At 35.5% G+C, this 17,311-nt stretch overlaps 1 long non-coding RNA gene and 1 pseudogene across 3 annotated transcripts in view; both read left to right on the top strand.

Moving 5' to 3' along the window:
• The window catches only part of LOC129058731 (uncharacterized), a 301,795-nt gene that overhangs the window by 107,804 nt on the left and 176,680 nt on the right, over positions 1-17,311 (top strand). The window lies entirely within an intron of this gene.
• Positions 1,924-3,006, top strand: LOC100448874 (actin, cytoplasmic 2-like; annotated as a pseudogene).

Raw genomic sequence — 17,311 nt, 5'->3', positions numbered from 1 at the left:
CTTTAAGGTAACAAAATAAAAATGCCGTGATCTTTAGCTAATAATCTCTTGTAAGAAAGGTCAATAACTGCCAGAGAAAAAGAAAGGCAAGTTTGAAGTCTATTACTGAGTAAAATCTAATTTTTAAAAGGTTTTGTTTTATTTTGTGTTTTGTTTTATTTTGTATTTCATCAAGTAGAAAATGGGTCTGGGCCAGGCGCGGTGGCTGACGCCTGTAATCCCAGCACTTTGGGAGGCCGAGGCGGGCAGATCACGAGGTCAGGAGATCGAGACCATCCTGGCTAACACGGAGAAACCCCGTCTCTACTAAAAAAAATACAAAAAATTAGCCGGGCGTGGTGGCGGGCTCCTGTAGTCCCAGCTACTTGGGAGGCTGAGGCAGGAGAATAGTGTGAACCCGGGAGGCGGAGCTTGCAGTGAGCCTAGATCATGCCACTGCACTCCAGCCTGGGTGACAGAAGTGAGACTCCATCTAAAAAAAAAAAAAGAAAGAAAAGAAAATGGGCCTGAAGTTATTGTATCAATAAAGCATTTAGTCATGCACTACTTAGTGATCAAACATTAGAGTTAATATACTAAACCATAGATATTACTCAAATATTTGAAGCATAGTCCTTGAATGCCCAAGTCATTTTGTTTTTTATTACATACCAGTTAACCAATGGTTACAGAAATTTCCACCCGCATATAATATTTAAATAATGTAGCAAATGAAATTGAACATTGAAAAATAACCAGAAATAAAAAACTGTTGGCAATAAGAAGACAAAAAGGAAAGAACCTTAAAAATTACCTAAAACCAGCTCATTTCTCAGAAGAGAAATGATAGAACAGAACAGTATTAGGTAACGATTTAAGAGTTTATGAACTAGTATGAAGAAGAAAACATACTCATGTTAAATTATATTTCTTCTACATCAATAGAATCTTTCTTTCCTTCCTTCCTTCCTTCCTTCCTTCCTTTCTTGTCTCTCTCTTTTCTTTGTTTCTTTTTCTCTCTCTCTTTCTTTTTGTTCTTTTTTTTTTTTTGATGGAGTTTCACTCTTGTCACCCAGGCTGGAGTGCAATGGCACTATCTCAGTTCACTGTAACCTACGCCTCCCGAGTTCAAGCAATTCTCCTGCCTCAGCCTCCTAAGTAGCTGGGATTACAGGCATGTGCCATCACGCCCAGCTAATTTTTTGTGTTTTTAGTAGAGAGGGGGTTTCACCATGTTGGTCAGGCTGGTCTCAAACCCCTGACCTCAGTTTATCCACCCGCCTTGGCCTCCCAAAGGAAACTTTTTATTTCTAAAACAATTGGTATAAATATCACAATAAATATATATATGAGTCAAAGTTGCTGGTTGCAAACATTTAAACCTACTTTGAATTTATTGAAGATTTAAAATAAAATGTTTTTAATTTTAGTACACACACACACACACAACTTTATGTGGTCATTTGAATGTAAAGCCTTGCCACTGTAGTACATTCATAGGCTTGAAAAAAGAGACAAAGTTAACCATAGGAGACATAAGAATAAGGGACATTTTCTTCTAGAAGAAACATCAACATTATTAGTCAGACTCGTATGTCTTCTTTTGTAGCCCATATTAATATCCTGTCTATTTACAGTCACACCAGCTGATTTGGCTTGTAATGTCAGTCAAAGTGACACAAACAGTCTTCTAGTGATAAACAAAAAAAGGGACATATATAAGTCCTTACATAAATTTTAAGATTCACCTACTATACATGAAGTTATAAGGTAACCCGAAGACTTAAACGTATTATCAACAGAAACATTTAAGATAAGACAATATACAAATACTTAAAAGACATAGAGGACATAGAGGAGGACCGTGGAGACGGCGTTCACCCCGCGAGCACAGAACCTGGCCCTCGCCACCCCGCCGCCAGTCCACACCAGCTGCCAGTTCACCATGATGATATCACCGGGCTTGTAGTCAACAAAGGCTCCTGCATGTGCAAGACCAGCTTCGCAGGCGACGATGCCTCCGGGGCCGTCTTCCCGTCTATCGTGGGGCGCCCCAGGCACCAAGGTGTGATGGTGGGCATGGGTCAGAAGGACTCCTAGTGGGTGACGAGGCCCAGAGCAAGAGAAGCATCCTGACCCTGAACTAGAACGACATGGAAGATCGGGCACCACACCTTCTACAACCAGCTGCCTGTGGCTCCTGAGGAGCACCCCGTGCTGCTGACCGAGACCCCCTCAACCCCAAGGCCAATCACGAGAAGATGACCTAGATCACGTTTGAGACCTTCAGCACCCCAGTCATGTATGTGGCCATCCAGGCCGTGCTGTCCCTGTGGGCCTCTGGCCGTACCACTGGCATGGTGATGGACTCCGGTGAAGGGTCACCCACACTGTGCCCATCTATGAGGGGTATACCCTCCACCACGCCATCCTGCATCTGGACCTGGCTGGCCCTGGAGTGACTGACTACCTCATGAACATCCTCACCCAGTGCCTACAGCTTCACCACCACTGCCAAGCAGGAAATTGTGGATGACATCAAGGAGAAGCTGTGCTAGGTCGCCCTGGACTTGGATCAGGAGATGGCCATGGTGGCCTCCAGCTCCTTCCTGGAGAAGAGCTATGAGCTGCCCTACATCCCGGTCATCACCATCCGCAACCAGCGGTTCTGCTGCCCCAAGTCGCTCTTCCAGCCTTCCTTCCTGGGCATGAAATCCTGTGGCATCCACGAAACTACCTTCAACTCCATCATGAAGTGTGATGTGGACATCCACAAAGCCCTGTGCTTCAACACAGTGCTGTCTGGCGGCACCACCATGTATCCTAGCATCGCGGACAGGATGTAGGAGATCACTGCCCAGGCGCCCAGCACCATGAAGCTCAAGACCATTGCTCCTCCGAGCACAAGTACTCCCTGTGGATCGGCAGCCTCATCCTGGCCTCCTTTCCACCTCCCAGTAGATGTGGATCAGCAAGCAAGAGTATGACGAGTTCGGCCCCTCTGTCGTCCACTGCAAATACTTCTAGGCAGACTGTAACTTAGTTGCATTACACCCTTTTTTGACAAAACCTAACTTGCACAGAAAACAAAATGAGATTGGCACATGGCTTTATTTGTTTTTTGGTTCTGTTTTTTTTTTTTTTTTTTTTTTTTTTTGGCTTGACTCAGGAACAAAGGTAACAGCAGTCAGTTGTAGCAAGCATCCTCCAAAGTTCTACAATGTGGCCTAGGACTTTGATGGTACATTGTTCTTTTTTTAATAGTCATTCCAAATATCATGAGATGCATTGTTACAGGAAGTCTCTTGCCCTCCTAAAAGCCACCCCACTTTTCTCTAAGGAAAATGCCCTAGTCCTCTCCTGAGTCCACACAGGGGAGGTGATAGCATCGCCTTCATGTAAATTATGTAATATACATTTTTTTAATCTTCGCCTTAATACTTTTTTATTTTGTTTTATTTTGAATGATCAGCCTTTGTGGCCTCCCTTTTTTGTCCCCCAACTTGAGATGTATGAAGGCTTTTGGTCTCCCTGGGAGTGGGTGGAGGTAGCCAGGGCCTGACTTGAGACCACTGACTTGAGACCAGTTAAATAGAAGTGCACACCTTAAAAAAAAAAAAAAAAAAAAGTCATAGAGGAATAAATACTAGCATGCATGCAAAATGGGGTTTTGTATAGAGATGAACAATAAATTCAGCAGGTTAATATATTTCTGATTGGTGTAAGCAAGCAGTAATGTTTGTTCTGGCACTGAATTTAAGTGAGAACTTATTGAATGAGTATGTTTTAGGATTATTCGGGAACATAATATATAGTTTTGCTGAGATATTTTTGCAAAGATAGAAATATTCTCAAAATGATAGGTTGCATATCTACTTGAAACTCTACTCCATAGCATATTTGGGTCCTCACAAACCATCAGAATTGACATGAGTGTCATGCATATCAAGTTTGCAATAAATTGTGTTTAAAGGGAGTAAAAAAAAGTCTATAGTAATGAAGTCAGTAACCACAGAATTATATACTTGCCAGGCATGAAAACACAGTAATGAAGAAATTCACTAAGCCGCTCTTTCGGGGGACTGGGTTTTTATGTGATAGAAAGAAGAAATTTGTTGTGTTATGAGAATGCTCCTTGCATAGGAAGGAATGGTCCCATGAGTCAGCACCTCTTTATTTAAAACAAGCATCATTGTTTATTATCAGTGAAGAATTTTTCATTAGGATGGGTGAGATGCTCCTTGTATTTGAGTTGCTCAAAGTTCTTAGTAGTGTTGCTTAGAACTAGCATTCACTTTGATGTCTCTTAAGTATTAATGCAAATGAAAGTTATATTACACCAAAGGAGCAAAAGAGCAGATATTCAAAGACTGGTCTAATATGAAAGCAGAGCCAGAGACTAGCCACCTTATGAAGTCTGAGCAAGGGCAAACGAGAGAACTAGAGCCCAGGGGACATTCCAATAACAGAGCCAAGAAAATATAGACAAAGACAAGAAGAAACAAAAATGTAATAATGATCTTTCGAAGAAAAGTTCATTATTATTAAAGTTGCCTGACATCTGCTGCAAGGAAGTTGCTGAAAAGCCCAGGGTCCTGTTTCTAAAGATGTACTTCCTCTGATTAAAAAGTCATTTTATTGGCCTTGGATAAATTCTTAGGACATAAACATTTAATTTTTTTTCTGTTAAGGACAATTCTCTAAAGAATTGAAGTACATAACAAAACTGTGTGTTTGTACATACATTTTTACCTAACATTTGTCCCATCCTTAGATTTTATAAGTAGTCATCAAAGATGTTTACTAATTTAAGTAAAATGTCTTTATTTCATCTAGAAATACCTTTTTACATATGAAATGTGATACATAATCTAATCTTACTTTCTGTGGAATAGTCTATTGAGACAACCTGTTAAATTCAATGTTTTTTATTATCAATAAAGTCTCAGATATAGTGTAATATATTTCTGGATTTTCTTTCTTACATCTTTCCAAGCCTTTTGTCAATACCACATTGGTTTGATTACAGTGGCTTTAAAATATAGTCTACCATTTGATCCAGCAATCCCACTACTGGGCATCTACCCAGAGGAAAAGAGGTCATTATATGAAAAAGATATTTGCACATGCATGTTTATAGCAGCACAATTTGCAATTCCAAAAACATGGAACCAGTCCAAATGCCCATCAATCAACAAATGGATAAAGAAATTGTGGCATATATACATGATGGAATACTACTCAACCATAAAAAGGAAGGAATTAATGGTATTCGCAGTAACCTAGATGGAACTGGAGACTATTATTCTAAGTGAAATAACTCAGGAATGTAAAACCAAACACTGTATGTTCTCATTTATAAATGAGAGCTAAGCTATGAGGATGCAAAGGCATAGGAATGATACAATGAACTTTGGGGACTTGGGGCAAAGCGTAGGGGGTGGTGAGAGATGAAAGACTACAAATCAAGTTCAGGGTATGCTGCCCAGACGATTGGTGCACCAAAATCTCAAAAATCACCATTAAGGAACTTACTCATGTAACTAAATACCACCTGTTCGCCAAAAACCTATGGAAATAAAAAATTTTTTTAAAAATCATAAAAATGGGCAACCAGCAGGCCTTGGGGCTGCTCTGCATATATGGTAGGCATTCTTTTATGCCTTTACTTTCTTAATAAATTTACTTTCACTTTAAAAAGTCTCATATTCACTACTACATACCACTTGCTCCTACTGTTCTTTTTCTGTCTATTCTTACAGTTAAAATTTAGTACCATTTAACTCTAAAATATGAAAAAATAGTTTAGATATCCTAAATAAAATTATATCAAATTTATATAATAATGTTGGAAAAATTTACTCTTTTGTTGTATTTTTTCAACCCAAGAAAATTATTTACTTTGCATTTTCAATATTGTTTTATGTCCTTCAATAAGATGTTTGTAGTTTTCTTTTTATTAATTACTTTTATGTATTTTCCTCTTAAATGTATTATGTTAAAGTTTTATGAGTTTAAGTTTGCAATAAATTGTGTTTAAAATTTACATTTCAATATATGTAAATGAGATTATAATTTTTTGATGCTGTCTTTTTTTAGCCTCATAAAATTAATTAGGAGATTTCTATCTTTTCTATTGTTAAAGAAACCTTAAACAGTATTTGAAGTTCTAAAAACCCATTAAACATGAGAAAGAAATCAGTTGTGAAAAAGTCAGGTGATAATGTTTGTTTTAAGGTTGATCTTTAATTATCTTCCCATTCTTAAAGGTCTTTTCAAGTTTTCTTCATGATCCTGGGTTTATTTTAATAATTTAAATTTAGGTAGAAAACGCTCCATTTTCTCTAGCCTTTCAAATTTGTTTCCAAAGAGTTAAGAATAGTATTTCCATTTTACCTTTGAAAATGTCTGTCTTTTGCATGACTAATCTATATTATTTCTCTCTTTTTACCCTGAGTTCATGTGGGATATACATATTTTCTTCATCTTTTCAAAAGAAAAATACTGTATTCACCCAAACTTTGTACAATTTGTTATTCTTGCTTTATTAAATTCAGTTATATGCTTGTGCTTCCTTTTGTCTTTGATGTATTATTAAAAATTTTAAATGAGTAATTATTTTAAAGTTCTAGTTATACTGCTTTCTAATATAAGCATATATATAATACCTTTTCCTATGAGTATAGATTTTTCTGTGACTCAAAATTATGATAATGACATGTTCCACTTTTTATTGCTTCCAAAAGGTTTTGTAATCTGATTTTTAATTACTATTATGATCCAAATGATACATGATAAAATGCTTTTAAAATTCCAATGATTCAACAGTTATATTCAGTTGTATTTGAATAAATGGTTAATTTTTTTACTTGATAAAGGTATGCTTTGTGTCCAACTATTGACTTATATTTTTCATATTTTCATTGAAGTGTAGCATACATATATAAAGGTACAAAAATGATTAATATATAGCACAATGAATGAACAAAAGTAAGCACAGAGGTGTGAAACACAATATTTCTAACAATCCAGAAGTTTTTTTAATGCTACTCCAAATCTCTATTCAAACACCAAAGGTAACAACCTGAATTCTATGCTGCAATTTAGTCTTGCCTAGTTTTGGCCTTCTTTAAGTAGGACACAATATGTCTGTTGATGCTTCTTTCCCTCAATATTATATGTGTAACTTTAATTCCTGCTGTTATATGTGATTATTGCTTGTTCGTTATCATTGCTGACATATTCAGGATTTTATTATATGAATATATCATAATATATGATATTTTCTAACATGGAAAGACATTTGTTTTTTTCCAGTTTAGAATGATTACAAAAATAGTCTTCTAAGTAATCACATATGCATTCATCCTTGTGGATTAATACTTAAAAGTGAAATTACTTGGTGACAAATGTACAATTACAGTTAATGATCTTTAACAGCTTTACAAAATAGTTACTTCCACTCCCACTAACAATGTTTACGAGTTGTTGCTCCACATCCTCACCAATATTCAGCATTGTCAAGCTTGGTAATTCAACCATTCTGGTCATATGCAGTGGTATAAAGATTAGAATTTGATTTGTATTTGTCTATTAATGAGATTGAACACTTTTTTGTATGTTTGTTAATCATGTTTCTATCCTTGTTGTGAAAGACATATTCAAGTTTCTTACTCAGTTTTTATTTTCTGAATTGTCAGTCTTTTTCTCATGATGTGCAGGAGTTTGTTATATCCCTGGTGGAAATTTCATTAGATATATAAACTACAAATAGATTCTCCCATTTTCTGATTTGTTCCTTCATTCTCTTTTCTTCAATAAATTTTGGTGAAAATTTTTATTTTGAGATTATCATAGATTCACATGCAATTGTAAAAAATAATAGATATTCCATATACTCTGTACTCAGTTTCTCCTAGTGGTAACATCTTATAAAACTGTGGAATAATCTCACAGCCAGAATATTGACATTGATGCACCAACATGTAGAACAGTGCCATCACCACAGATCTCCCATATTGTTCTTATATAGCCACAACTGTTTCTCTCCTCCATTCACTCCCCTTTTAACAACTGGCAACCACTAATCTTGACTTCATTTCTATAATTTTATCATTTCAAGAAAGTTTTACAAGTGGAATTTTACAGTATGTAATTCTTTGAATTTAGCTTTTTGAATGTGAATGCCTAGGACATTACTGTACACTTTTATACAATTGGCAGTGCAGTAGGTTTTTTACATCAGTATCACTACAAACACATGCGTAATGCGTTGCATTGGGATGTTTCAATGACTATGACTTCACTAGGCAATAGAAATTTTTCAGCTCCATTGTAATCATAAAAGACCTCTCTTTTATGTGAAATGTGAAAGCCTAGACATTACTGTACACTTTTATACAATTGGCAGTGCAGTAGGTTTTTTACATCAGTATCACTACAAACACATGAGTAATGCGTTGCATTGGGATGTTTCAATGACTATGACTTCACTAGGCAATAGAAATTTTTCAGCTCCATTGTAATCATAAAAGACCACCATTGTATATGCAATCCATTGTTGACTAAAATTTCACTATGCATCACAAAACTGTATTCTCTATTTTAGCCTTTCTGTTAAATAAATAGTGATCTCTAACTGTGGTTTTAATTTGCATTTTCCTAATGGCTAATGATAAGTATTTTTATAACATTATTTGCCTTTTATACTATATACAATAAAGTATCTCTTTATTTCTTTTGCCCATTTTATAATAAAATTTAAACATTTTTTCTATTGACTTTTGAGAGTTCTTTGTATATTCGAGATACCAATCTTAGTCAGATATACAGTTTGCCAATATTTTTTCCATTCAGTAACATTTTTTCATCCTATTAACATGGTCTATGCAAAGTAAAATTTTCCAATTTTGATGATGTATAATTTATTAATATTTTCATTTATGAGTCATGCTTTTGGTGCTCAGCCCAAAAACTCCTTGCTAGTTCTAAGTCTCAAAGGTTTTTTTTCTTTGCTTCTTTCTGAAAGTTTCATAGTTTTACATTACATACTTACATCCAAGAGCCTTTTGTATAAAGTGTGAGAACTATGTTGAGGATCTTTTTTTTTTTTGGCATGTGGATATGCAATTGCTTCAGTATCATTTGTTGAAAAGGTGAGTCTTTTCCTATCAAATTGTTTCCTCACTTCTGACAAATATCAGTTGGGCATTGCTATGATTTGAATGTGGTTTGTTGTCATCCAAACTCATGTGGAGGCTTGGTACCCGGTGCAGATATGTTAGGTGGAAATATCTTTAAGAGGCCTTTGGGTCATACGTGATCCACCCTCACAAAAGGATAAACGCAGTTTTGGGGCAATAAATTAGTGAGTTATTGCTCTCTCGGGACTGAGTAAGTTACTGCTAGAGTGGAATGTTATAAAGTGAGTCAGTTTCCTTGATCCTCTTGCTCTTTGTTCATGCCTGCAGGCTGATTTGTTTCTCTGTCATGTCTTATCACAAGATATGGACCTCACCAGAAACTGAGCAGATGTTGCTGTCATGCTCTTAGACTTTCCACAAAAATTGAGAGAAACAAACTTCTCTTACCTAGCCTCAGGTATTCTGTTAATGGCAGCACTAAATGAACCAAGACAGACATACCTCTGGGAGTTTGTTTCTGGATTCTGGATTCTGTTCTATTGATTTATGTGTCTATTCTTTTACCAATATCACAGAATCAAGGTGTTGGCAGGGCTGGCTTTTTTCAGAGGCTCCTGGGGATAATCTGTTTCTTGTTTCTTCATACTTCTGGTGGCTGCTGGCATTCCCTGGCTTGTGGCCACATCACTCCAATCTCTGCTTTTATCATCACATTGTCTTCTCTAATTCTGTCATCAAAATACTCTCCGCCTTCATTTTTTGAAGACACTTGTGTTTACAATTAGATGTCACCTGAATAAATCCAGGACAATCTCTAAATCTTAAAATTATTAATTTTATCACACCTATAAAGTCCCACTTGCTGTATATGATAACATTTACAGTTACAAGGGATTAGGATCTCTATGCCTTTGGATATCACTATTCAGTCTACCACATAGAATATGATTTGCATATCATATGATTAATTCACGTTGAATATTCAATTTAATAAATTTTTGTTAAATGTACAAAATCGTACAACCATAAGCACAAGAAAAGTTAGAATGTTTTCTTTACCCCAATTTTCAGTTACTCTCTCTTACCCAGCACCATGCAACCGCTAACCTACTTTCTGTCAGTCACTATAGATTTGACTATTTCATATATGGAAATTTCATATAAGTGGAATTACATGTGTAATTTTGTGTCTGTCTTCTTCCACTTAGCATAATCTTTTGAAGTTCATCCATGTTGTATTATGTATCAGTATTCTGTCCATTTGATTGATTAATAATATTCCATTATGTGGATATATCACATTTTATCCACCCAATTCACCCTTGATAAACATTTGGATAGTTTTCACTTTTTGACCATTATTTAAAATGCCATTATGAACACTCATATACAGGTCTCTATATGCACATATGTTTTTATTTCTATTTGGTAGAAATCTGGGAGTGATATTTCTGGGTCTTATAGCAAAGTATGTTTAACATTTTATAAAACTTTCAAGCTGTTTTCCAAGGTAGCTGCAAAATTTTACATTCCAATGAAGACTGTGTGAGAGTTCCAGTTTTTCCACATGCTTGACAAGACTTGCTATTGCTTGTTGTTTTTGTTATAGTCATTTTACAAGATGTGGTTTTCATATGCATTTTCTTAATGGCAAAAAATGTTAAGCACACTTTCATATGCTTATTGACCATTTTAAGAAATCTTTTGTGAAATGGCTATTCAAGTAATTTGATTGTTTTAAACCACTGTTTGTCTTAATATTGAGTCATAAGATTTCCTTATATATTCCAGGTAAATTTTCTTTATCAAGGCATATAATTTGCAAATATTTTCTAACAGTGTATGGCTTATCTTTTTATTCTCTAACTGTTATTTTTGGAAATAAAAAAGTTTTTAATTTTGACAGAGCCTAATTGATTATTTTTTATAGCTTGTATTTTATTCTTGTGTATTTGACTGACAATCTGGTAGCAATTCATTGTTCCTATACACCTCAATTTCCACCCACCTCCTTTGTGATATTATTGTCTCATCTATTACCTCTTTATATTAGCCTAAACAATACCCTTTGATAATTATTGTTTTACATACTTGTCTTTTAAATAAGTGAAGAGAAAAAAGGTAAATCTATACTTATACTCCTTTTTATGATTACTCATGTAATTAGCCTTTCTAGTGATCTTTATTTTTTCATCTGGATTCAAATTGTCATCTGGTGTCACTTCTTTTCTTTTCTTTTCTTTTTATTATACTTTAAGTTCTGGGATACATGTGCAGAACCTGCAGGTTTGTTACGTAGGTATACACGTGCCATGGTGGTTTGCTGCACCTATCAACCCTTCTCCTACATTAGGTGTTTCTCCTAATGCTATCTCTCTCCTAGCCCCCCACCACTCGACAGGCCCCGGTGTGTGATGTTCCCCTTCCTGTGTCCATGTGTTCTCATTGTTCAACTTTCACTTATGAGTGAGAACATGCAGTATTTGGTTTTCTGTTCCTGTGTTAGTTTGCTGAGAATGATGGTTTCCAGCTTCATCCATGTCCCTGCAAAGGACATAAATTCATCCTTTTTATGGCTGCATAGTATTCCATGGTGTATATGTGCCACATTTTCTTTATCCAGTCTATCACTGATGGGCATTTGGGTTGGTTCCAAGTCGTTGCTGTTGTGAATAGTCCTGCAATAAACATACGTGTGCATGTGTCTTTATAGTAGAATCATTTATAATCTTTTGTGTATATACCCAGTAATGGAATTGCTTAGTCAAATGGTATTTCTGGTTCTAGATCCTTGAGGAATTGCTACACTGGTTGAACTAATTTATACTCCCAGCAACAGTGTAATAGCATTCCTGTTTCTCCACATCCTCTCCAGCATCTACTGTTTCCTGACTTTTTAATGATTGCCATTCTAACTGGCATGAGTTGGTATCTCATTGTGGTTTTGATTTGCATTTCTCTAATGATCAGTGAGGATGAGCTTTTTTTCATATGTTTCTTGGCTTCATAAATGTCTTCTTTTGAGAAGTGTCTGTTCATATCTTTTGCCCACTTTTTGATGGGGTTGTTTGTTTTTTTCTTGTAAATTTGTTAAAGTTCTTTGTAGATTCTGGATATTAGCCCTTTGTCAGATGGATAGATTGCAAAAATGTTCTCCCATTCTGTAGGTTGCCTATTCACTCTGATGATAGTTTATATTGCTATGCAGAAGCTCTTTAGTTTAATTAGATCCCACTTGTCAATTTTGGCTTTTGTTGCCATTGCTTTTGGTGTTTTAGTTATGAAGTCTTTGCCCATGCCTATGTCCTGAATGGTATTGCCTAGATTTTCTTCTACCTTTTTTATGGTTTTAGGTCTTACATTTCTGTCTTTAATCCATCTTGAATTAATTTTTGTGTAAGGTGTAAGGAAGGGGTCCAGTTTCAGTTTTCCACATATGGCTAGCCACTTTTCCCAACACTATTTATTAAGTACAGAATCCTTTCCCCATTGCTTGTTTTTGTCAGGTTTGTTAAAGATCAGATGGTTGTAGATGTGTGGCATTATTTCTGAGGGCTCTGTTCCATTCCATTGGTCTGTATATCTGTTTTGGTACAAGTATCATGCTGTTTTGGTTACTATAGCCTTGTAGTATAGTTTGAAGTAAGGTAGCCTGATGCCTCCAGCTTTGTTCTTTTTGCTTAGGATTGTCTTGGCTATAAAGGCTATTTTCTGGTTCCATATTAAATTTAAAGTAGTTTTTTTCTAATTCTGGGAAATCTTCTTTAGTATTTATTGTCAGGCAGGTCTGCTAGCAACAAATTTTCTTGGCCTTTGTTTTCTGAAAATACCATTATTTTCCTTTCATTTTTGAAGGATACTTTTGCTAGATATAGAAATCTTGGTTGACAGAGCTTTCTTTAGCACTTTGAACATGTCATCTCACTTTCTTCTGGCCTCTATTGTACCTGATGAGAAGTTAGCCATCAGTCTTATTACAGTTTCTTTAGATATGACAAGTGCTTTTTTCTCTTGCTACTTTCAAAATTGTTTGTCTTTGTCTTTGTCTTTCAAGTTTTACTATGATCAGTCTAGGAATATATACATGTATATTTATCCGACTTAAAATTGAGGTTTGAAGTGAGTAAATGAACATTTTGCATCAAATCTGTGGAATTTTTTGTGATTATTTCTTCAAATAATTTGTGTCTGTTTCTTTTTTCTCTTCTTATGGAATCTCCATTGCATATATACATTGATGTCTTTCAAAATCTTTTTATTTTTCTTCATTCTTTTTCCCAGAATTTATACTTGATTTTTTTTTACATTTTCTATTTATTGATATTATCTATTTTATAAATTATTGTCATTAAAGTTTCCTTAAAATTTTAAACGTGGTTTCCTTTAGTTGTTTGAACAGACGCATAATAGTTGTTTTGAAGTCTTTGCTAAGTTTACCTCTGTGGTCCCTTCAGAAACAACTTTGATTATCTGCTATTTTTCCTCTGTGGAGTCACATCTTCTTGTTTCTCTGCATGTCTCTTAACTTGTTGTTGTTAAAAACTTTAACTTGAAAATAATTTATTATATTAACTCTGTGTTCTCTCCCCTAATCTGATGTTGGTTTCTTAGTTGTTTATATAGTGAATTACCTAGATTAATTATCTGGACTGTTTCTTTCATGGTATATACCCTCTGGTGTCTCCTCTAAATTACTTTTTAATTCTTGTTTTTATCTCTAGCCTTGGCTTCCTAGGGTTCTCTCTGGGTTGGCATACCTTAGTGGAAAGCCAGTGATAGGTCAGAGATTTTACTTACTACCTTGTCCCAGAAAGGCTTATACGCATTGTCAATGAATCTGTACATGGCTTCAGAAGTACTTTCAAAATTCAGGCACTTTTCAAATCTTTCCCATTTTATGGTTTCTGCATTCTCAGGACATTATACTCGGCTAGAGATGAACAGCTTGTCAAAGCCCTTTCTAATCTCGCCTAAATGGGCTTAACCTTTCATACGTGCACAGGTTTCCAGAATGCCAGAGATAAGCAGGTTTTTAGCAAATTCCTCTTTGTCTCTCTAGCTTACTCAATCTCCCTGTTAAGTTCTACTTTGCCCAACTACTACTATGACCTCGGGATAGCTGTGATGTTGGGCTTTGCCAATGTTAGCACTTTGTTATTGTTATTTTTGATAAGCCTTCTAGGCATGGAATTTTTCATGTTCCACTCCAAATAAAGTCATTCCCATCAGACAGGGCAAGAGACCTGCCAGACATCACAGCTTGCTCTGTCTGCCTCGTTAGAATTTCCATACAAAATTTTCATTCTATGAAGCTGGAAGGGGAAATATCAAAGCAGTGTGAGGCGAAATCACCACAGACTTTCAATTTTGTTCCCAAGATTTAGTAGACATGCATCTTAAATTATTTTATTACTTTTGTCAAGTTTTAAGATATTTAAATGATTGTGTTTGACAATTTTGCTCAGTTTTATCTTCATGCATTTTGGGGAGAGAACTTCCCATTTTTCACTTAAATATTCTGGACATCCTACTCCTCTTTTATTTGTTTCAATAGTTCAATACTCTATTACTGTTTTGAGGTTTTCTATGTTAATGTTTATCGTATCTACAAATACTGGTAATTTTCACTCTTTCAGTTTTTACTACACATTTTTTCTCCCAAATCTTTCATAAAAAGAATAACCATTCACAATATTAACAAAAATTTAGAAGTACTTAGAAGTTAACTATAAAGTGATGCATAAAATATTTATGTAAAAATGTCTAAATTTCAATCTATCTCTGATAGAATAAGGCGATATTCTTCATTTAAAGAATAAAACAAGATGACAACAAAAACTCCTTTCCTCCTTTTTATCTGGTTATTCTATTCACTCTTTATTGCCTTTGAAAAATCAAAATAAAGAAACCTTTTCATAACAGCCATTCTGACTGGTGTGAGATGATATCACATTGTGGTTTTGATTTGCATTTCTCTGATTAGTGATGGTGAGCACTTTTTCATGTTTATTGCTGCTTGTTGGCAAGGCTGCAGAAGAAAGGGAAAACTTACGCACTGTTGGTGGGAATGTAAATTAGTTAAGCCACTGTGGAAAGGAGTTTGGAGATTTTTTAAACAACTAAAATCAGGACTAGCATTCGACCTAGCAATCCCATTACTGGATATATACTCAAAGGAATATAAATAATTCTACCAAAAAGACACATGCACTCATATGCACTCATATTTTCATCACACCACTATGCACAATAGCAAAGACATGGAACCAACCTAGGAGCCCATCAAGGGATGATTAGATAAAGAAAATCTCATACATATACAGCATTTTTATATGCAGTCATAAAAAAGAATGAAACCATGTCCTTTGCAGCAATGTAAATGCAGCAGGAGGACATTATCCTAAGCAAATTAACGGAAAAACAGACAACCAAATATTACATGTTCTGACTTATAAGTGAGAGCTAAACCTTGGGTACACACAAACATAAAGATGAGAACAATAGTCACTGGGGACTATAAAAAGAGGGAGGGGCCTGGCGCTGTGGCTCATGCCTGTAATTCCAGCACTTTGGGAGGCCAAGGTGGAAGGATCACCTGAGGTCAGGAGTTCAAGACCAGCCTGGCCAACATTGTGAAACCCCATCTCTACTAAAAAATACAAAAATTACTCAGGTGTGGTGGTATGAGCCTGTAATTCCAGCTACTCAGGAGGCTGAGGCAGGAGAATCACCTGAACCTAGGAGGTGGAGGTTGCAGTGAGCCAAGATTGCGTCATTGCACTCCAGCCTGGGCGACAGAGTGAAATTCCATCTCAAAAAAAAAAAAAAAAAAACAGAAAAAGAAAAACAAAAGCAAAGGAGGGAGGGAGAGAGGGAGCCAAGGACTGGAAAATTTCCCACTGGGCACTGTCACTATCTGGGTGACAGGATCAATAGAAGCCAAACCTCTGCATCAGGCAATATACCCTTGTAAAAAAATCTCTCCATGTATCCCATGAGTCTAAAATGAAAATGGAAGATTACAGGCCAGTTACCTGAAGGATGTTACTCAATTTGGTATGTTTAATGTTTCCGCATTATTACACTACAGTTCTACATCTTTGAAAAGAATCACAGATATGATGCTATGTTCTTCTAACTTCCATCAGGTGGCACATAGTTTTGATTTCTCATTACTGGTGTTGTTAACACTGATTACTTAATGAAAATGTTATCTGCCAAGCCTTTCCACTGTAATATTACATTTTTTCTTTTACATTTGTTAAATATTTGGTGGATAAGTACTTATAGTTCATTAAATATCTTTTTCTCATGAAGATTTCTATTTATGGATTTATTTTGTTATTCATTTATTAATTCTTACTTTATTCAATGAATTCTAACCCATTATTATCATGTATTTTGAAGCTCCAATCATTCTACGTGTTGCCAATTGCATCCTTTCAAACTGGTTTCTGTGTGAGTCTGACATGTTCTTTCAAATTTTTGAGTATTTCTTTACTTTTTAACACAAAAAGCTATTCAGGTCCATCTCATTTTTTCCTAGCTCAAACCTAGAATCATCTATTGCCCAAGGATCCCTGGTCCATTTTAGTGAAATGGTAATTAGAATTAAAAACTAGGTTCTAAACGTGCTCCTTGCTATTAGAGTTACCTGCTCCTTAGACCTTTCAGTGGACAGAGATCTTGTGCACACACGTTTTTATGTAGACTTGCACATACCTATATACATAAACATGCACATGTATACACAAATGCACATAAAAATACATGTATACACATGTACAAAATTGCATCTGTGATTTTTTTAAATAAATTTGTCTTCAGATATATTGGAATCCATGAATTCCCACCAATATCTCCAATTCCAATCCAACACAGGTTAATTCTAGTTTTCTCCCTTTTCATACTTGTTAATCTTTTATCCGAGGCCCTCATTTTCTTTAATATAGGAACTTATTTGATCAGTTTCCCTGAATGCAACCAATCTCATATTGCCAAGAGTTATATACTTTACCCTCTCTTGGATACTCAATCCACTTTGGACCCAAACCTTTTTGCCAAGTTGTCACCACAGCTGCCTCCTGCAGAGTTATTTTCCTGACTTCATCTGGACTTTTACACCTCACACTGAAACACAGTCTCCACTCTTCTTTGCCTGGATGTCACCCTTACCCCACTGAAATTCC

Source organism: Pongo abelii, chromosome 2 (genome assembly GCF_028885655.2).
Source record: "Pongo abelii isolate AG06213 chromosome 2, NHGRI_mPonAbe1-v2.0_pri, whole genome shotgun sequence".
Taxonomy (NCBI): Eukaryota; Metazoa; Chordata; class Mammalia; order Primates; family Hominidae; genus Pongo; species Pongo abelii.
Note: the sequence above shows the minus strand (reverse complement) of the source record. Positions and strands in the feature narration are given on the sequence as shown.